Source organism: Lampetra fluviatilis, chromosome 31 (genome assembly GCF_964198595.1).
Source record: "Lampetra fluviatilis chromosome 31, kcLamFluv1.1, whole genome shotgun sequence".
NCBI classification, from domain to species: Eukaryota; Metazoa; Chordata; class Hyperoartia; order Petromyzontiformes; family Petromyzontidae; genus Lampetra; species Lampetra fluviatilis.
This window is the reverse complement of record NC_136305.1, coordinates 1,212,857-1,235,930: the sequence shown is the minus strand read 5'-3', so window position 1 is coordinate 1,235,930 and position 23,074 is coordinate 1,212,857. Positions and strand designations below refer to the sequence as shown.

Here is a 23,074-nt window from a genome sequence, read left to right as displayed (position 1 = left end):
TAGTGAGCATCTATGAAGGGGGTGGGTGGCCAGCCCCATGCCCGGCCGCCTTTGTCTCCCTAGTGATTATGTTGACACCCCGCACCAAGCACTTATTCGAGGCTGAATCGACCCAGGACCGGTTCAGATAATCGTCACCGGCGTTGGCCGTGAGCGGGAATTGAACTCGGTTCCCCAGGTTCGCAGCGCAGCGCTAACCACTCCACCACCGCTCCCAACACACTGCCAAACACACACCCCTCGTACACACCGAACCACGCACAGCCCCCTCCACACACACACAACCCTCACACACCCGACCCACATACCCCGTTCACACACACACAGCTCTACCCACACGCATAAACATACACACGCCTCGTACACTCCAATCCACAGACACCCCCACACACACACACTACACCCCCTGCACACACACTCACACACACTACACCCCCTGCACACACACTCACGCACACTACACCCTGCACACACGCACACTACACCCCCTGCACACACACACTCACACACATTACACCCTGCACACACTACACCCTGCACACACACTACACCCCTGCACACACACTACACCCTGCACACACACTACACCCTCTGCACACACACTCACACACACTACACCCCCTGCACACACACTCACACACACTACACCCTGCACACACTCATATACACTACACCCTGCACACACACTACACCCCCTGCACACACACTACACCCCCTGCACACACACTCACACACACTACACCCTGCACACACACTACACCCCCTGCACACACACTACACCCTCTGCACACACACTCACACACACTACACCCTGCACACACACATTACACCCCGCACTCACACACACACCCCACACACACTCACGTACACTACACCCCCTGCACACACACACACTACACCCTGCACACACTCACTACACCCTGCACACACACTCACACACACTACACCCTGCACACACACATTGCACCCCGCACTCACACCCCACACACACTCACGCACACTACACCCCCTGCACACACACACACACTACACCCTGCACACACACACACTACACCCTGCACACACACACTACACCCTGCACACACACACACACTACACCCTGCACACACACACTCTACACCCTGCATACACACTCACGCACACCCGTCGCACACCCGCCCACCACGGACCGCGCGCATGCGCCCGGGGCGTGATGAGGAGGAGGTGGAGGGGGGTGCCGGTGGGGGGGGTGGAGGAGGAGGAGGCGGCTCGGTGCGGCGCCGAGTGGGGGTGGTGTGGGTGGGTGGCTGAGCGTGCGGGGAGGCGCTCTCTACCCCCCCCCACCACCACCACCTCGCTCCCTCCTCTCGCCGCTCCTCGCTCCCTCCTCCTCCTCGCTCGCTCGTTCGCTCCGCGGACATGGCAGGCCGAGCGGGCGGACAGCTTTGAAAAACTTGGCCCGCGTTCAAGACTCTCTCTCTCTGTGTGCGTGTGTTCGTGCGTGTTCGTGGTCGCGTCCCCTCTCGTGCACGAGGAGCCGAGAGCCGTCGTCGTCGTCGTCCTCACGTGGAGCCGCCCGCTCCGGGGCCAGGGGAAGACGGAGGCTGGGACTCGGGAGGCGACGTGAGTTCAACCACTGTACCACCACCACAAACACTGCTGCTACCACCACCACCATCATCATCACCGCTCCATTCGTGATGATCACTTCTCTCCTCCTGCTCCATCATCATTATGTGGGTCCAGGAGGTCGACCTGAGTTCACCACTCACTCAACCATCACGCGTTGCCGTCACCACGAGCGGGCTATACTCTTAACCATCACCGCCTTCTTCCTCCATCGTTACCATCACCAGGAGAGGAGACTGGGACCACAAGCATCGCTTGAGTGCAGGGTTAAAGGAGGCTCGGTAACGACGCGAGTTCCACTATCTTGAGTTAGACTTCGTCATGTCCACCTTCTCCATCGTTATCACGATCTGTGGCGAGGTGAGGAGATACCTGGGGAATTCTGTGGACGCGGGTTCAACCACCTCGAGACTCGATCATTATCGTCACGAGCCGCCTCCAACGCCATCTGAGTCCAGGTGGAGATGCCTGCGTCTTGGAGATGTTGTTGAGTATCACCTCCAAGCTAGCAACCCCAACCTTCCCCCTACCATCACCCACCACCATCACCCACCACCATCACCAGTAACCACCACCAGTAACCACCACCATCACGCACCACCACCATCACCCACCACCATCACCAGTAACCACCACCAGTAACCACTACCATCACCCACCACCATCACCCACCACCATCACCCACCACCATCACCAGTAACCACCACCAGTAACCACTACCATCACCCACCACCATCACCCACCACCATCACCCACCACCATCACCCACCACCATCACCCACCACCACCACTAACCACCACCACTAACCACCACCATCACCCACCACCATCAAACACCACCATCAACCATCACCCACCACCCACCACCACTAGCCACCACCACTAACCACCACCAGTAACCACCACCATCACCCACCACCACCATCACCCACCACCATCACCAGTAACCACCACCAGTAACCACTACCATCACCCACCACCATCACCCACCACCATCACGCACCACCACTAACCACCATCAAACACCACCATCACCCACCACCCACCACCACTAGCCACCACCACTAACCACCACCATCACCCACCACCATCACCCACCACCATCACCCACCACCATCACCCACCACCACCACTAACCACCACCACTAACCACCACCATCACCCACCACCATCACCCACCACCATCACCCACCACCATCACCCACCACCATCACCCACCACCATCACCCACCACCATTAGCCACCACCACCATCAACCACCACCATTAGCCACCACCACCATCAACCACCACCATTAGCCACCACCACCATCAACCACCACCATCAACCACCACCATCAACCACCACCATCACCCACCACCACCATCACCCACCACCACCATCACCCACCACCATCACCACCCACCACCATCACCCACCACCACTAGCCACCACCACTAACCACCACCATCAACCACCACCCACCACCATCAACCAGCACCCACCACCATCACCCACCACCACCACCATCACCCACCACCACCACCATCACCCACCACCACCACCATCACCCACCACCACCACCATCACCCACCACCATCACCCACCACCACCACCATCACCCACCACCACCCACCTTCACCCACCACCCATCACCACCTACCACCACCCACCACTACCACCATCGTCGCCGTCGTCACGCGCATGAGTTGAAGGCTGCAGGCGACGTTCGTGGCATCACCACCACCCCGAGTGAGACCTCCATCTCCATCCGCCATCCTCATCGTCTTCACTCCTCATCTTCGTCGGCTGAGGTCGCGTCGCGAGTTCCACCTCGACACGGGGCGACAGTCGCCCGTCACCATCACCGCCACCATCCGCCACCATCACCGCCGTCACCACCGTCACCGTCACCATCACCGCCACCATCACCGTCGTCACCCGGGGGGGGAGGCAATGGAGACGGATGCTGACACTCACTAAAGCACGCGAGTTTGAACTCGTGAACTCCTCTCATCGTCCTCGTCAACATCATTACCATCACCCGCATCATCCCGGAGAGACGCGAGTTCCACCATGGAACGAGAGGACAACTTTAACACTCCGTTATCCAAACATTCTCAATCATCATTAACTCTGGTGCCATACGCTACGTAGTCTTCGACTCGATTTGGACGACGACGCACTTCAACACTCCCCACAAAGCACAACTTGCACGATCTCCCTCCTCCAGCACGACATCTCTAGCGCCAGGGGACGATCCATGAGTGACAATTCGATGATCTCCCTTCTCGAAATCATCAATAGCCCCTCAACATCATCGCGAGCGTCGTGACCGTCATCACCGGTGTCACCTGTATCGTCACAATGCATCAAGTCATCAACAGCAGCGTCAGATCTCACCTTTATCATCATCATCATCATCTGTGGGTATCAATATCGCCGTCATTTAAAGCCTCTTCACGTTCTTTTCATCATATGTCGCCTTCACTCGTTTCGCATCTCGTCCCAACGAGAAGTTATTTAAATCGTGACCATTTAAAACTAAATACACAAAACTGTTGAGGACGTTTGTGTGCCTCGTTCGCGGTTCTTTTTGCGGTGTTTTGTGGAGCTAAAACGTCCACGGAAAGCGAAAGGAGGAGGGGGGCTTCAGCCTGGCTTCTCGGTGACGGGGGGGGGGGGTCCCCGGCCAGGGTCCTGTACACGGGCGGCGTCGGCCAATGTTGGAAAGGAAAGTCCGTAGGCTTTTAGTTTTGAGTAGGCCGCGGTTCTCAATGCTTTGGGCACCCGCCTGGCAGATGAAAACATTTTTTTATAAATTCTGCAAATGTCAAAAACCATTATGTGAAACATTGCTTTTGTTTCGTGAAATGTTATCTACGTGTGCTGGTTGTTGTTGTTGTTGTACAGTGTTCGCGTTGTCTGTGGTGTGTATTAATACAATGTTGTAATGTTTGTTGTGGTGTCTAAATTATTGTACTTTCATTTAATTTTCATATTAGCCTTCGCCTAACATTGTCAATGTTGATTTTATACACAGTAGCAATTTACCATCTTCAAAATATCGTCAACAGTCTGTTTAAAATGAATATAAATACCGTATCTTGGCATTGTGACAATCACGGGAATATTTCCTATATTAAGCGCTGTCAGTACAGCCTTGTGAATTGGTTTATAATTATTAGATGTGTATACGTAATTTCAGTATTTTCCTAATGTAAGCGCAGTGTAATATTTAAACCTATTAAGCTGTTTAATATTGTACGATTCGGCGTAGATCGGATAACCATCCGACTCGTATTTTGATGCTGTTGCTATTTTTGACAAGTTCCATTTCACAAAGCTGCCGTGGACTCGAGACTAAACAGAAACAAGTTGTTGGTGGTACAATAACCACAGACTACTCTTCAGATATTCGTTTCTCTCACGACACACAAAGCCGTGGCACTTGTACATTGTGTACATTGCGATACAAATCGGAAACAACGCGTTCCCAACATAACACGTGGTTGAGGTTTCTGGACACAACAACATCAACAGCAGCATTAGAACATTGATATATCACTGTGCGTATAAAATATTGGGAAATACGATGGTAAGAAGTGTAAGTATACCCTTAAAAGCAAAAGGCGCTTCGAGTAATGCCTGTTAAAAAAAGTTTGCAAAGTGAAAAGGTGATTAAGGGGGGAGTAAAGGAGTGGAATGTTATTCATCTGAAGGAAAGCAGATGGTTTTTATTGACGGTGAGCCGTCCCTGCGTGCAATCAATGGGGCCAAACAACGAAGGATAAACCCAAGTCCTTCACGTGAACCCGGCCCAGAACAACCTTTGTGGGCACATGGTATATTCAATACCTCATAACGCCGAACCTTTTCCCCCCGGCGTGGGGGCGAAGCAATGCGTGGCCGCTATTGGTATACAATAATAATAACGATGATGGATGGATAGGTAGAGAGCGAGAGTTCCTTTATTTAAACCAGGTGAGAGCACGTTGAGACAGCTCAATCTCCCGTGCAAGGGAGATCTGAGTACATTGGGATGGTGTACGGCAGCGCGCGTTTTCTATTTAGTGTTATCAATCATAAGACGGTTAACTCTGTGATGGCGATAATGATAAAGCTTAAACCAGTCAACCATTCGCATAATTTGCCCACTTTCTCAGATGATGGAGATGGTATTTTGTGTTTTTGCAGGAGACTTGTAATAATATCAAAGTTAAGATTGACCATTGCAATATGAGTGAAACCAATCTATGTAATTTTGAGAGATGGGAAATATGGAAATTTGAATTTTTTTAATGTTTCTATTTGTAAGCATGGACTCCAAGTACATTAGTGAACATTTTAAGCGTTTTAGCCGTTCACAAACATGGTCAGAATTTACATCTGTCTTGATCGTTTTTACGTGTTGGATGTTTCGTGTAAAACTGAGTATTTTCATTGCATTTAAGATCTACTTGTTTTGCGATTTGGTCATACACAAATATTTTCTGCCTTTATTAATGTAGATGTACTGCTATCTTAAGCAAACTTAATGTTTCCACAGTTTTGTGAACGTTTGCACTAGGGGCATTTTCCATTTAAGTTGCTGCAACATTTTTGCGTGATACTGTATTAAATGTCCAATGAAATAATAATGTATACTATCTGCAGTGTTTGTATGCACACTGTATGTCATCATCATAATCACCTTCATAATGAGCAATTCAGAACAGATCTCAATAGGCAATCATCACAAGCACGATTCAATGATATGCTTTTACAAAGGAAAACATGCATTGCATATTAAACCCATGAAAGTAAATATTGTAAAACAAGGTAATGCTACAACGTTTTGATAAAATATTACACACGTGAAATTAAAAGTCAGAATACCCATAAAACAATGATATTACATTAAAGACAATTAATGCCTAAGAAATTGACCATGAATATATATGCTCACTTCCATCATCTGCAACATACATTCTACAATAATTGATATACCAGCAGATAATATATGTTAAGTAGTACACACCTGCACACGTGTAATGCGGTATAATACTGTGTATGATGGAAAGTCTTGGCGTTGGACAGTGTGTATACACTCGTCAATAGAATTGGTTGTGGTTTGTCTAAATGTTTACATTACAATAGTTAAAATTATTTGAGATCTTAGTCAAAAGTGCTTTATGTAATTATATCTGTTAAAGTATCAAATGTTTAAGTACTTAAGGATGTGAGAGAAATTATAATTCCCCATGTAAAATTAAATGCAGCATTGCCATCAATGTTTCTTTCGTGGACTGCGATGCGTGCAATTTTTCTGTGTATATGATAGAAGACACTGAAATAATAATTGCGTACTATGATCAGTACTTTCACGTGCAGTCGGTGAATATCTGATCTCTGCTCTAAATAAGGGCCGTTGCCCAAAACATCAGCCTTTTTAAATACTTTTACCTTATAACGCAGTTTCAATTATTGTATGTGTGTACTACTGCCGAAGCTGTTTTTTTTATTTGTGTTTTTAAAGTTGCATAAATCCCTCTGCTAATGATGTTGTCAGTGTGTTTTCACATACTTCACTTAATCACTTGTAATGCTATGCTAAACCTACTAAACCAGGACTAGGATATATGAGGCCAGTGTTAATTCACTGCTCATTGCACTACACTTTTGCATTATGTTTGAGATAATGACAATATGTTGATGGTGATTGATGGCGATTCATATCGCTGTTGATGGCGCTATTTTATAATGGTGATGACATTCACGTAAATGTGTTTTGTACAAAATTTTACGCTTCCAGAATAATAATACAAAGCATCTGTTTTGTTGTATTTTGGTTTACATATTTATTTTCGAATTGTATCACCGTGTGCATTTTTTACTGTGTGCATGGTTGGAAGCATCGTGATGCCTTATATTTGGACTTGAAGATAAACTGTTATTTTTGCCATGAGACTAATTTGTAATGTCACTACTTATAGTGTGACATAAATATTTCGAGTTTATAAGTTTGTTTAAATTACTGGCACACGGCACATACACATCTGTATTTTTTCTTATTGCGCTTACCTTATCTGTACACTTCAAAAGACAATCTAATATTTTAAGGCACTGCAGTGTTTCAAATGAATGTTTAATAGCAATAAGAAATATATGCGCTAAATAAATAACTGTGTTTGCCCTTGCACACACATGACTCACTCACACTATTTGTCATTAACATTGCCTTGTGAAGGAAACATATATAATGTAGTTGGTTGACGTTTCGGCCAATGACCCTAATTCAGACAAGAGCCCCAGAGCTATTGACTTGAAACATCATCCCTCTATATATAGTTCAGTTATCGGGCAGTAGTCGTGATGAATGTCGTTTTTTGAGTTATGCCTGCGCACCAGGTCTACCAATGCAGCCCGTGATTTTTTCTGTTTTTATTTTGCATCAATGTATGGCTCTGCGCTTGCTGCTGTTAATAACTTCTTATACAGTAACGTTAGGCTGCCTCAACACCCGCTGAAAGGAACCTGTCTTCAGAAGGCTAAATCATAGGTGAGCAGCCGTCACCTTTAAAAACGCGTGGGATTTTTGTTCGCACTTTATAAATCGAATCACATGTAGCGCCGTTAAGTGGTAATTTTTTTTTACCAAAAATGCTACCAATAATTGAGAGAGATATTCTTGTGTAAAAGATCAGGGTGTTTTTTTCTCCTCCCCTAATAATTGTTACTGATATATATAGTACACGGAAGAGCACACGCATACCTTCACTCGCAGAATGATGCTTAAACGTTTGCTCTGGCAGCACTTACACGCGTCAATTAAAAGGGTGGGATAGAATACACTCCTTGAGAGGAGGGAGAAGGCCACCACTGTAAGTGCCTGGGATGGGTGCGCGATGTGGTGGTGGTGGGGGGGGGTGCTAGTGGTGGTGTGCTGGTGGGGGGGGTCTCAGTCAAGCCAATCGATGGAACAGACACGTGTAAAATCGACATCCCTATTCAGCCCGCGGTGGGGGGGCGCTTTAATTAATCGTGCACGTGTGCGTTAATTGTCGAATTGATCGCGATGCCGCCGCCGCACGCTGGCACGCCGCTCCACTACTCCGCCGCAGCGGTTGGCAGCGTTTGAGAGCTTCTCGGCCGTTTCTTCTTCGTCTTCGTTTAAAAAAAAATCTACACACACACGTCTCTTCTTCAGTAGTTTCAACCCCACGGCGATATTAGCTCGCATGAGGCGGTGCCGCATTAGCCACCGCCTGCCAAGGAGAGGGGTGGAGGAAGGCTTCCCGCTGTCCTGTCTGTGCGGGTGTGGACGGACGTGTTGATGACAGTTTCTGATTTTAAAAATCTGCAGCGTTGGCTCCAACACTCCGTTCTGGGAAAACCTTGTCCTTTAGGTCAGGTAATATGTGCGCGTGTGCGGTTGTGATCGTATGTTTATGTGGAACGCGCGTTCTATATGTGCCTTTGTTATTGCGCCGAAGTTACATTGTCAACGACTAAGTTGAAATGCTTTCATGTTCTGTGACTATTCTCTTTCGTGAGACAGAGTTTTTTCAGGATATATAAGATAAGTGCTTGATTTGCAATCTCATCCACCCTTATTGCATTGAAGCATTTTATGACCCAGTGCAAAAAACTGCTTTCAAAGCCTTTGAAATACGATGAATGCGTGCGTATCTTAATCATGAGCTCTTCATCACATGCGCGGCACTTGCAAACTATGCATTTTAGAAAGTGGATTCCTCGATTTGCCTTTCACAAAATTAATTTGACCGTATTTTGCCAACAGATCATTCACAGTTTTTTTTGCTGATTAATATTTCACTTTGCTTGACGGTGCTTTGAGAAGTCTGTTGGGACCACACACACGCGGAATGCGATAAATATGAGCGATTGTTGGCCCTGCCGTCAGGGGCCCCTTACTCGGTTTCCCAGAGACTGATGGATCTTTAATAACAGACTGGCTTCAGTTTAAAAAAAAAAACAATGCATTTTAACCGCTGCCTACTTTACTGTCAATTGCAGTTACGGCTGATAATTCTGATCGCTGAAGTACATCGGTCACGATTGTTGTTGGGTCAGTTTACATTTTACTTTATATCAATTTTGTTTGTGTTATTGCACTTTTGTGCATTGAAATACTTTCAAATTTGATTGGCAAGTGTTCTCCGTTCGTTGATGTTTGTCACAGAATCTGCCTGACTTTAGTTGTTTCCCACTGGCTCTATTATTGAACTAAATGTAAGTTGGCAATATTCAGCACAGTTATTCCCACTATATTTATTTTGTAAGTGCGCTATTGATTTTTTTATTGCTTATAAGATGTCGTTAAGCTGCAGTGAGTCACGGCGAGTTTGCCCCGCTTTGAGTGAGGACGTCGTGCGTATGACGGATGCTGAGAAACGGCTCATTCTTTGAGTGCAAATGAAAATGTAATGTAACCCGTCAGTTTTTTTGGGGGTAGCTGTGTTGGTATTGACCTCTCTGCCTGCGTTGAACTGAATGTTGTTAAAACAGCATTCCCCTATTTATAGGACGCGTGTCGTACCAAGTGTGCTCAAATTCCTTCCACGTGATGGGAGCCATATGCAGCTACAGTGGAGTCAACACGCCGAGCATAACTTAGAAAAGAGAATTCCAAGATCGTGTTGCATTTCGCCTGGTAAATATGCATCTGTAATTTCTTCAACGGATTTTCTACTTTCTTAAATTATTTTGTTGTATTCCTTTGTTGTTCCATGTACTAATGGCAGATGTACGCTTGAAAAGTGCCACAGATTAATACAAAAAGATACAACCCGACTATCTTTAGATGAGCCCAAACTAAAGCGCTCATAATGACATTCAAAATCTGTTAATAAATATTTCTGTCCGGAGCTTTGGGTGACCTTTTTGGTAAAATAAAACCGCCGCACGGCTCTGCCACACGAGACGCACGTATGCCCTGCGTTGCATTCACTGGCGTGGCGTGCGTGCAATCCCACCAGGTGCAGCAGCCACTGGGCAGCTAAGTACATACAGCGCTTGGGATGACACTTTTCAGTTTTCAACTATAAGTGAATCATAAGGTTAAACAACAAAGAAGGAATGTCAATCTAGGCCTAACTTGATGATCAATTCCTCGTGCTGTTGTGCCGCTTGTGCGCCCCGGGCCGCCGCTGAGAGATGTGTTCGCGCCTGGAATTTTGGAGAGCGCGCTCGTGGCAGAAATTCCTTTTCTCCCAACCACTCCGAGTTTAAAGCTGCCATGGGGTTGGGTTCCGATCGGCATGACAGACCATGGCAGCTGAATAATTACGCACGAGCACGCATGAGGTTATTCACCCCCCCCCCCTCTTTATAATTCAACCTTTTTTGTTATTATTTCCCGACTTCCGTGTTGCAGTGGTCGTTGCGAGGGTGATGGAAGAAAAAAAAATCAAATGAGAATTTACATAATTCGCTGATTTGATGCAAGGAGTTGTGCCTGCACTAATGCTGTAAGCGATTCTAATGGCGCAGCGTGCACGCTAACTCGGGATTGCGAATGCAGCGGTGTACGCGTGGGCCAGCGATTTATAGGTGCACAAACCTTGGCCGGTCGGATGCATCAGCATTCCCGCACTGTCCGTGAAGGTTCCTGAAGAACGTCTATGAGTCATTGAATCTGTGTCGCTGCTGCAAGCTGGCCTTTTCAATAACTGGCGCATTTGAAATAGAGGACGGTGGAAGCGAATGTTCACGATCGAACAGAAAATGTTTCTAAAATGTTGCCTTCACATCGGGCAACTAAGTCCACATTTGTGCATTTAGGTGGTATTATTGCTAAAATTTCTGTTATGACATTGGTGAATTAAAAAAACCGTGTCAGGTTTTATAGCATATGTTTGTTGGGTGTGCATTGTATATGGCAATGCGGGTGTGCAATGTGGGGAGCTGTAGTGCAACGGTTAGCGTGTTGCGCTACGTACCCGGCGACTTGAGTTTGATTCCCGTTCATGGCCAACACCAGTAACAATTATCTGAATCGGTCCTGGGCCTCCCTTAGGTCGACTCAGTCTCAAATGAGTACCTGGTGCGATGTGTAAACATCGCCACTGGGGAGACAAAGGCGGCCGAACGTGGTACTGACCACCAACCCTCTCGTGCGCTGTGCCGGCCTTCAGAGGTGCTCGCTAACAGCACTTGCCCCAACAGTCTCCTAAGGCTATACGGGGGATCTTTGTCTTTTTTTATACAGCCAATAGGAACATTTGTAGACGAAACATTTCAGAAATTGTCAAGTGAAGGGTTCTCTTTTTCGTTTGAATCATGTGCATTGCAGTATTTAATAACCACTGATGTTAAACTGTGATGCAATTTGCGAAGGAGCAAATGCATATTTAAGGACATGCGTGCCGACCGTTTATTTAATCACATTACGTCAGCGTGGAGGAAGTGCTAAGAACTTATAATGTAACCGAAATTGCTGAACATACATTGCCTGCTCAGCCGAGATGCATGTTCAGCGTGCAAGGCCAAATGTGACCTGTTTTATATTGCGCTTCATGGGAAGGTGGCTGGGTTATTGTGTGTTTTTGAGGTTCATATGGAGGTTGGTGAGGTTTGTTTAAGGTGTATCCACAGTGCATGAAAAGTGTGTTCACGCGGCCATGCCTTGTGGTGCACCTTTTGCACATTTTTATGCATTCGCCTGTGTGTGCTGGTCACTCAGCTCAAAGATTAACGCAGTATATACACGCGTGTGTGTTTTAAATGTGTGGGGAGCGGTAGTGTAGCGGTTAGCGCGCTGCGCTATGACCCTGGCGACCCAGGTTCGATTCCCGCTCACGGTCAACACCAGTGACGATTATCTGAACCAGTCCTTGGCCTCCCCTAGGTCGACTCAGCCTCAAATGAGTACCTGGTGCAGTGTGTAAACATCTCCACTAGGGAGACAAAGGCGGTCGGGCGTGGTGCTGGCCACCCACCCCCTCGTGTACTGCTCTGGCCTTCATAGGTGCTCGCTAACAGCACTTGCCCCTACAGTGTTTTAAGGCTATAAGGGGGATCTTTGTCTTTTGTTTTAAACGTGCACCGATGCACGCATGCTCCTCGCATTCTTAGTTGGCACGTGTGCGTACCCCTAGTGTGCATGCGCGCTTGTACACATTTGTATTTGGATGGTATTTTGTGTGTGTGTGTATATATATTCGGTCCATTAAATAACATTGTATGGTCGGTCGTGATGTGTGCTTGCATTGGGTATGTGTCTGTGCTCGTGTGCACATGCCTCGTTCTATTTCTGTGCGGACACATGTGTCTGCGTGTGCTGTTACGGCGCGTGCATGCACACGTGTGTCTTCGAGGTGTGCGTACGCATGAGTGCGTGCGCACGCGCGCACAATTTGTCGTCCGTGTGCACGCGCCTGTGTCTGCTCGTGTGCTCATGTTTGCGTGTATGTGTGTGTGTACGCGTAATATCCTTCTTCCCTTCTGACATATGCTGGCCGGTCTCCTGGGAAATCGGTGGGGCGAGTGCCCGCTGGATTTTTTTACGCGGCTTTGTGATTGCGTGCGCACGGCCTGCTATTGGTTTCAGGGCCTGTGCTCTGGTTTCTGTGCTCCCCCACCCCTTCAAATCTAACAAAGCCTCCTGATTCACCACGCTACAGCAATGCAGTCAGTGTGCTCTCTGGCATGTGAAAACACCAATACTTTTGGGAGCCAGATCATAAATACGTTAGGTGCTGCTGCATTCTGTTTAAGGTCTGTGTTGGGGACACTTCCTAAACGTAAAACCATCGCTGCTCAAATAATCGTCCTGATTGCATTAAGAATCGTAGGTTTGTCCATTTTCAATTTGTTGAGGCTCCAGGCTACTCTATAATCAACCACTGATGCAGTTTAATGCAAAGTTACCACAAAATCAATGCTCAAATAAACTGCTTGTGATATCACTCTTTTTATTTTTGCTGCAATTTGTATGAAGAACTTGTCACTGACAAAAGTGTGCGGTGTTTAGAATGCAAATCGCAACTGAGCGTGGCCTCCCATGGCTGTTTTTTAAGTTGCCTCCTATCGCCCGATGATTGGGACTCAGCTTGCTATTGAAGCGTACGGCTATTTCATTGACTTGTTGGTCAGGTTCATTGGACAATTCGGACAATTTAAAACCTGTCTTATTGTGAATGATTGTGTGTGGGGGGGAAAAAGCTGTACACTACTAATATAATAAAATAACTAAACCCATTCTTTTTTGTTATTTAAAATTAGACTTGCTCTCATCATAACTGTTTCGGTTATATTGAATGTTGGTGAAATAAATTGTGTTATTGTAAAATGCAAGTACAGTATTAATTGTTTAACTTAATATATCATTGTTTTTATTATTTTTAATATATAAATGAATGAGGTTAAGTCAAACGGTTTTGGAACATTATGTTAAGTTCAGACATTCACAAGTTTTATTCTATATCTATCAGAGGTGTGGACTCGAGTCATGTGACTTGGACTCGAGTCAGACTCGAGTCATGAATTTGATGACTTGCGACTCGACTTGGACTTGCATAACAATGACTTTGTCCCACCTATGAGATGTGGACTCGAGTCATGTGACTTGGACTCGAGTCAGACTCGAGTCATGAATTTGATGACTTGCGACTCGACTTGGACTTGCATAACAATGACTTTGTCCCACCTCTGATATCTATGGTAGTTTCCCAATGGAATGTACTCTGCCACCATGCCAAAGGTGTGGGGCCTAAATTAAACCTAACCCATGCTTGATATGACACTTAGTTTTGTACGCATAAAGCTTTCTTTAAAATTCCTGACCATACCTCTTATGTATAGTTTAATATGGGTGAGCGCTCGGTCAATTTAAAAGGCTAAAATAATAATTATGAACCAGGAATTTAAAACTTGCCACCCATATCCACATGATGAACTATGGACATTTGGATTGAATCTCAACTGGTGACCAATTAGGGCGTAAAATCCGTTTCCTTTTCATTATTTAAGCACAAGTAACTGCGCAGTCATTAAGGCTTGGCTATCGCACTTTCAGAAGAAAAGCGCACATTGCGTGCGGTAACTTTCGCTGTCTGCACTTGGCAGCGGAGACGCGGCGTAAGAGGAAGGAGAGTGCATCTAATACTCTTGGTTGGCAGCCAAAGGATCTCATGCAAGACGCAACCTCGTAATACCACAAATACCAGCGTCTGCTCAGCTGTGCAGCTCTGCCTTGCCAAAAAGTAATGTAGTCAGGATCTCCAAAAGCTGGAGTGCAGATGCACACTTAAAAAACAAACCAAGACACCCGAACAAAAGAGGGAGATGGCGATGATGCGTGGCAGGCCCCGCGGTGTGCAGCGTGCTGGCCAAAACGTGCGGTACAAGGGAGCGACGTTTGCGGGCTCCCCGTTATTGTGTAAACATGCCTTGATGGCGATTGGCTAATCCCAACGGAGTCCAGCTATTCCCCTTTGAATCATTAGCCACAGCCATTTGGGGGGCTTGGCCATTAAGGAGCGGACAAAAGATGAATGAGGTAATGTAATACCCAGGGAGGGCGCTGCTGTTGTTTTTTTCTCTTTTTTTAGGCAAGATACTTCTTTGTTTGCTCTTGCTAGCATTCTAATTTTAAATTTTCTTTGTTTTTAAACAGACAGGCTGCCGTTTAAGACATCTGGCGGAACGGTAATGAGCAAAGCAGACTTCTTGCGTGCTCTTGTTTCTGGCGAAGGTTTTCAGAATCTTTTTGACCGCTGCACCGCTTTAACTAAATGGTACACGATATGAGTAAAATATAGCTCGTTATGGACCGGTAATGCATCTCTCCAGGAGTACGATTGGCATGCAGGGAAAATAATGATGTGTCAGTGTTATAAACTAATGCAAGCTTTCATACTGCGAGTGCAATAATGAAATAGGGTTCCATGCCTCTAGCCTTTTATGTTAATAACATATCTTCCCCGCGGAGTGAGCGTTTACTTTGGATTACTAATATTGATGCACATTTGTGCAAGTGTTTATAAATGCATGTGTGCGAGTACACATATATAGTGTTACACTGTGCACTTAGATGGATTTTTATAAAATAATCTATAACGATGGTTCACCGTGACTTCTGGGAAAGTTATTTATTAAATCATTAATACTGTATTGATACATAACCATTAACAGATATGTGCCCGAAGTTCTGTTAACCATTAACCTGCGTCATTTTTCACTCATTGTAAATGTCCATCTTTTTTCACTTTTTCTAAACAAAATCAAATATATGCTGGCAAGCCCTTGAAAGGGATTTGAATAAATCTGTCAACAAACCACCACGGAAACTTCATTTTTGTCACCGCCTTCACTGTCTTTTTTTGACATATAAATTACAGGAATATGAACGATTGTAACCTGCCACTTCTTCCCATAGATTAGATCACAAAAACAACAAAAATGTTCCCAACACCCAAATGGCAACTGATGACACTGTAACACAATGTTTGTTCCTGGGTAGTAAGTGTTATTTCGTAATTGCTTATGCCTAAAAAGTATAGAAAATGCCTTCATATTCTGTTATTCCCCACAAACTTTGCTTTTGTGACCAGGACAGTGATATTTTGAAATCTACCTATTTTCAATGATAAAACGGGCGAATTTGTGTCTTTTCGTTCACATAAAGTCAGAAAAAACAACATGAATCAAAATTAACGTGTATTTATACTAAAGTAATACAAAAATGACTAGAAAATATTTAGAAATTAGTAGTTTTTCGAGATTTACGATTATATTGTAAATCACTTTCACGAATCAGCCCCCAAATGTAGTCTCCCATCATGTTCTCGTTGTACTGTCCTTGGTAGCGGCGTTCAAAGTCCAGTATATCCTAGTGGAAGCGCTCGCCTTGCTCCTCCGAGTACGCTCCCATGTTCTCCTTGAATTTATCAAGATGAGCATCAAGTAAATGGACTTTGAGGGACATCCTACAGCCCATTGTGCCGTAGTTCTTCACCAGAGTCTCAACCAGCTCCACATAGTTTCGTGATTGCACAGGAAGCCACGAACCACTGCGACAAAGCTGTCCCAAGCCGCTTTCTCCTTACTAGTGAGCTTTTTGGGGAATTCATTGCACTCCAGGATCTTCTTTATCTGTGGTCCGACGAAGACACCGCCTTTGACCTTTTCCTCAGACAGCTTAGAGAAGAAGTCTTGAAGGTACTTGAAGGCTGCCGACTTCTTATCTACAGCTCTGACAAATTGTTTCATAAGGCCCAATTTGATGTGCAGTGGTAGCATCAGCACCTTCTGGGGGTCTACCAGTGGCTCCCACTTGACGTTGTTCCTCTCCACAGAGAACTCGGTCCGCTGTGGCAAGCCCCGCCTGTGGTAGTGCGCCTTGGTGTCCCTGCTGTCCCAAAGGCAAATATATCAGGGAAACTTGGTAAAACCGCCTTGGAGACCCATCAGGAATGCCACCATTTTGAAGTCTCCGATGACCTCCCAGCCATACTCATCATACTTCAAGGCGTCCAGCAAGGTCTGGATGCTGTTGTAATCCTCTTTGAGGTGCACCGAGTAAGCCAGGGGAAGAGATGGATCCTTGTTACCATTTTGGAGCAGCATGGCTTTGAGGCTCCTGGAGGAACTGTCAATGAAGAGGCGCCACTCATTCTGGTTACAGGCGATTCCGATTGCCTCGAACAGACTGGTCACATTGTGGCAGAAGCAGAGCCCATCTTGACGGGTGAAGAAGCTGCAAAAAGGTTGGTGACGCTTCCTCTGATCTGCGACTTGCATGCTTTCATCCAACAAGTTCCACTGCTTGAGCCGAGACGTCAAACGCTCGGCATTGGACTTAGTGAGACCAAGATCTCTGATCAAGTCGTTGAGGTCTTTTTTGTTGGGGTAGTATGGGTTTCTCTCCTCAGCTCCACCTCTGAAATTGTCATCTGGATCTACATCTTCCTCGCTCTCTGACTTGCTGCTCTCTTCTAAAGACGGCTGCTCTCTCTCCGGAGGAGTGGGTACGGGGAGCTCATGGCAGTGTGGCACCGGGGCGATGGATGAAGGAAGGTCTAGATACGTGATAGCTGGTGCATTCTTGCGAGTCCGACGTTTGGAAGGGTCCACCATGCAGAAGTAGCAGTTGCTTGAGTGCTCAGTGGGTTCCCGCCAAATTCTTGGGATAGCGAACTTCATGCCTCTCTTTTCCCGTCTGTACCATCCTACAAAAATACATTCATTTAAGCCATGACTAATGTGTAAGAGATTCTCGCAACATTTTTCATGTATGATATATGTTTTCAATAACATTGAAAACTGTAAATTAAAAACTTGTACAATTTTACAAATTTTTACAAATTTTATCACGTAAAATTTCAAGTAATTGTCCATCTTACCTTCCAGAGTTTTTTTGCATTGCTCGCAGGTGAAATGAGGTTCCCAGGGTTTGTCTTGATCCCTGACAGGCATGCCGAAATATGCCTTGTAGGCCTCACACATCTTAGCAGATGCTTCCACAGAGTACTTTTTCGCTCTTGTCTTGATAAATTGGCCGCAGACCTCGCAAAATGCGTCTGCCGGATGCTTGCAGCCTCTTGATGCCATCTCAGAAAAATGCAGATTTGTATCCACTTAGGCAGCTGGAACTAAACTGAACTGGTGGGCTTAAGGCACCTGTATTTATACTACTATTACATTACTGGAAAGTTCTAGAATGTTCTAGAAGTTACTCCTAGTTTACTCAGCACTGAATCTATCTGGAATGTTCTGGAAAATAGGTCAATTTCAAAATATCACTGTCCTGGTCACAAAAGCAAAGTTTGTGGGGAATAATAGCCATTTTCTCTACTTTTGAGGCATAAGCAATTAGGAAATAATACTTACCACCCAGGGAAAAAAAATGTGTTACACTGTGATCAATCTAGGCTTGCGCGTGGAACGCCTTGTGCGGCCCGTTTCTCGAACTGGGAGCAAAATGGGATTAAAATATTTATGCGGGGATTCGGGGGCGGCGCTGGGTGGTGCACACACTCCCTGCGGTTGATGCAGGAAGGGGGATTTGGTTGGGTACCCAGCTACTTGTGCCAGTGGTTGTGTGTGTGCGTATGTGTTCCTTGCCTACGTGTGTGTGTGCGCGCGTATGTGTCTACGCGGAGCCGGGACCCCGCGGTCTTGTCACGCACAGTGGTTCGGCCACGCACGATGCGTTGCGGACCCGGTGACCTGGGTTCGATTCCAGCTCGTGGATGATAACAGCAGTGGCAAGTGGTGTATTGCAGCCTTTCCTGGGCCTCTCCTTGGTCTACTCGGCCTTAAATGAACGATACCTTGTGCGGTGGATAAACATTGGCACCGATGAGACAAAAGTTGTCAGGTGTGTTGCAAGAGGCATCTCGCTCGCAGCACTTTCACCGACAATCTGGGTGGCTGTACCGGATCTTTGTGTGTGTGAGCGTGTGTGTGCATCTGTGTGTGTTTTACCTATTTGATTATTTCTTAATTTTTTTTGTTTTGCGGAGGAGTGGCACGGGTGGGTTGAGGGGAGGTGGAGTGTGGGAGGCGAGTCGGAGAGTACGAAACGAAACCCAAGTCTTCGTCCTCTCTCCTGGTAGCAATTTATTTGCCCTTTGAAGTGGGCCAGCGGCCGTGCTGTGTGTGGGGAAATTATTTTAGCATGTTGGGTGGGAGGCCCCTCTGTAATTCTGCTTTGGGCGGTTTGGCCTGAAAATAGCTTTTTAACCTGCCGACTGCCTTGATAAGAGGATAAAAAAATTTGCCGCTCACGAAAATGCAATTGCAACTTATAGTTCTATTGCACAATGTTGTTTGGAACTCTCAACAAATAGGCATTCTATAGTATTTTGCAATGTAGATAACACAAAGTGGATTTCTTTTCCAGATGTAGGATTAGGCATTTTGTTACAGTTTTTGTTATTTATATTAAGACACCAAACTAACCCAAGAGAAACCACAACTGTCATTGTTTTGATCTTGTGAATAATGGGAACAAAAAGATATACGTTGGTAATGAAGTGTTACAGTCGAATAATCTCTTATACAATTTATAGACAATTGTGACTGAGTCTCTGTTGTAAATTCTCATGATCTTATAAAATGGCCAGGATGTTGAAAATGCATACAAGTACAGTAGGGACCATCCTTGTAGCAAAAACAATCCCACAACCTGCATCTTCAAATTTGGGCCCCCAAAATTGATCACCAAAAAACTGATTGATTTTATTCATAGGACAGGATAACTACAGTCTTCTGCTAAACACTTACAAATATATGACCCCCATAATCAGCAAACCAAGTAATTCGCCTCCAGTGGAGTGTGACACGAATGCTGATAGAAAGTGGACGAACCCAGCTACCGGTTGCTATTATACTTTCTAGTTAAAGTATAATATATTATTTTTGCTCCCAACCATTTATTATTAATTTGGCAATCAATGTGTCCTGGCTACAGATAACACGCTGTGTCCAGAGCTTGGGCAAGAGTGGTCTTTAGTGGTGCTGCCCTGTCTCGGCGGACATTTATTGCTTGACTGCCTCGCAGCCATCATCATCATCATCGTGCTTGCTCGCTTGCCTGGCGGTGGGGAGTTTGCCTCCCGAGTCTCCGCCTGCCTTTGTGTATTTCTGTAAATATTGTTTTGATTCATTTGCTCATCATGCCGTTTTGTGCCTATTAAGATGCCAGCCAGCATCCTGGTTGGCTAGCAGGTTGTGCTGGTGGCTGTTGTTGTGTCGCATGCTTTTATACTGAGAGTACAGAGCAAACCGTGTTCCTGCTAAAATTGATTTTTTTTCTGTCTCCAAAATAACATGTGTACAGCCGGATACATAAAAAAGACTGACATTCCCCCATTTAGTTTTATATACTGTTGAGACAAGTGATGTCCGTGAGCACCTATTGAGGCAGGAGAAGCATGAGGGCATGGTGTGGCTAGAACCACGCCCAGTGCCCTTTGTCTCCTGCGTGCTGATGTGAACGCATCGGTGAAAGTGCTCATCTTAGGCCAAGACTATGGAGAAGATGCTCACTCTGTTCGCGTGCCACTTTTCATTGATGTGCACGGTCAGGAATTGAGCTCAGACTGCCGGGAACACAGCGCAGCATGCGTGAACCTCATTGCTTCTTCGCCATATACACGTATATGCAGTACCAGCACATACGTTCGCACAGTTTTGTCTCCAAGGCAATTGACATTGCAGATCTTCTCAGGACGTTTCAAGTTGTGATGGCAACATCATATTACATGCAGACAGTCTCGTTTTATAATTAACACTTTTTTAAATTGATTCTGAAAGTCCTATCGCCGAGAAAGATCGCTTCCAGATCAGGGTGCCGATGTGTTGGCAGGGGGCCTTTTACGTAAAGATAATTTGCAGCACCAAAATTATTTTTTGAAAGGCAGTAATGTCACTTTTAAAAATACTTGGGTCAGGCTATGGTATTTCAACAATTTTCTCAACAATGTGGTAACGGCTATTACCTGTATTTATCTCAGCAAATTATAAAATAAATGCTACCTGCAATAAGGATAATATAATTTTAGTTGTATGCATGTCAGTTTCAAATGCATTTCTAACTTTAAAAAATTACAATAATTAAAAACAATGACAGCTATGCGAATCTCATTCTTTCCTCATCAAACGTATCGGACAATGTCATTCAGGTAAACCCTTCCCATTTTGTTTTAGAAAATTGATTTACCGCGCCGAACGGCATATTAATGAAGGCAATTATGCAAAGCAAAATGCCAGTTTCAGTATTCTTTTTGTATGCCCGAATGCCACTGGGTAACCCTTGTTGCAAGCGTGCCGATACACCTGTACGGAATGTAAATGCGTCCTGCTGCTGTGTGCGGCTTGCCCCTGCGTACGGGAACGCCGCCGCTCCACCGAGGAAGACGGCCGCACGGAGGACATGTGAAAGCCGGTGCAGCCACGGCGAGTGTACTTGTGGTGGCAAGGGGTGACGTCAATACAGTTTGCGCTCCCCAAGCACTCTTCCGTATGTCGATGGTGAACATTTGTGCCGGAGCATTGCGAAACTTCTCGGCAAAAAAAAAAAATTGTGAAAATAATCCGCTTGGGGATGCAGCGTCGTTGTGTATATATGTTCCCCAAACGTAAACTACGTTGTGGAGTGTGGTGGCTGCCTTGTCCACGGTGCTCGTAATGCCATCGGATTCTGTTCACGATCCACCACTGTGTATTCTACTTGAGTAAACTCCATATGCGGTATTGGTTGGGAGGCACATACTATATGTTGTGGTAGTCTTCTCATTTTGGTTCAATGTGTTTGTGAAATTTGCCGAGTGTTACAACTTTGCATTCAACATGACAGCTTTAACAATTAAAAGTGACATTGTCATTTGATCTTGATGTCTTTGATATGACTAGGCATGTAAAAATTCACTCTCGCAGAAATTCCTTGAATTGTTGTGGTTCAGGGTACGGATTCGACCAATGAATCAAATATTTATTTGGCCATTACGGTGACTGTAGAATGTCTAGTGACTGCATGGTTTACGTGAACAAACCACGTGTAGTGTAGTAAAGTATGTGAATATCAAATAATTCATTCACAATTCAGTGCAGCGTGAGTATAAGAATTGCTTTCAACCGACGAATCATTGCATGCTTGGGAATAACCATCTGTGCAGTAATTCAAAATATACCCTCATGTAGTGGTACACTTAGATATAGCGCTCACAGGTAATCGTGATAGTTTTTCTGCCCTAGAGGGGAGGGTACGCTAAACACCTTGTTTGTCATCGGGGAGGGGTTTTATGTGCACTAATGAGGCTGCAATTGAAGTTATAATTCGTAAGTCATTTTTACAATCAATTAATATCAATAGACACTGTGGTGTGGAGAAGGCTGGTTAATTTTGGCAAACATTTATTGTACCTCTAAATCAATTGCAATGATCATAACCTGCCTCGCGGTTTATAATATAATGTGTAACGTAAATCGGTGCTATTGTACGATTTCGTATGGAAGAATATAAATGGAGGTTTCCTTGTGAGCGTGTCATCAATGCCACAGCGTGCATGTCTGCATGCGTGTTTATTTGGAGACAATTTTGGAAAGGCAGTTTCTCTTAGTTGCGAACGTCCTCATTAAAAGTCTGACTTCGACCAGCCCAAGTGCAAAAGATGAATGATAACATTTTTGGCATGGTTGAGTAAAAAAAAGACTATTTTCTATATATTTTTTTCCCCTTCAAATATTTCAAATGTGGTCCACAACCCTATCTCTTGAATTGCACTTTAGCCGAGCGCTTGCAGTCCCTGCTGGCTTCTGCAATACCACCATGTTGCTGGGCTGATAGCAGATTTGAACGTGCGGTGCTTTTTTTCTGGCCCTATTCCAAAAAAAAGGACCGCCAGACCGCAGTCTCTAGCCAGTTGTATACGCCGCCCATGGGGGAGGTTATCAACCCCACGATTGTGGACATTTAATTGCCGGTGTAAAACTGGTAAGCTTTTGGCGGCCCAATCGGAGAATTGTATCTCCTGTC

The 23,074-nt window shown here is 45.5% G+C and overlaps 1 protein-coding gene across 3 annotated transcripts in view; it reads left to right on the top strand.

Moving 5' to 3' along the window:
- Positions 1–1,300: 1,300 nt before the first annotated feature.
- LOC144943415 (fidgetin-like) overlaps positions 1,301–23,074 on the top strand; it is a 66,395-nt gene continuing 44,621 nt past the window's right edge. For 2 of the 3 annotated variants that reach the window (XM_078870800.1, XM_078870803.1), the window contains exon 1: positions 1,301–1,602. The gene's annotated coding sequence lies outside the window, so the exon portion shown is untranslated. Of the gene's footprint in view, positions 1,603–8,842; positions 8,976–23,074 lie in introns of those variants that run through there. The other variant, XM_078870802.1, reaches the window with a different exon arrangement.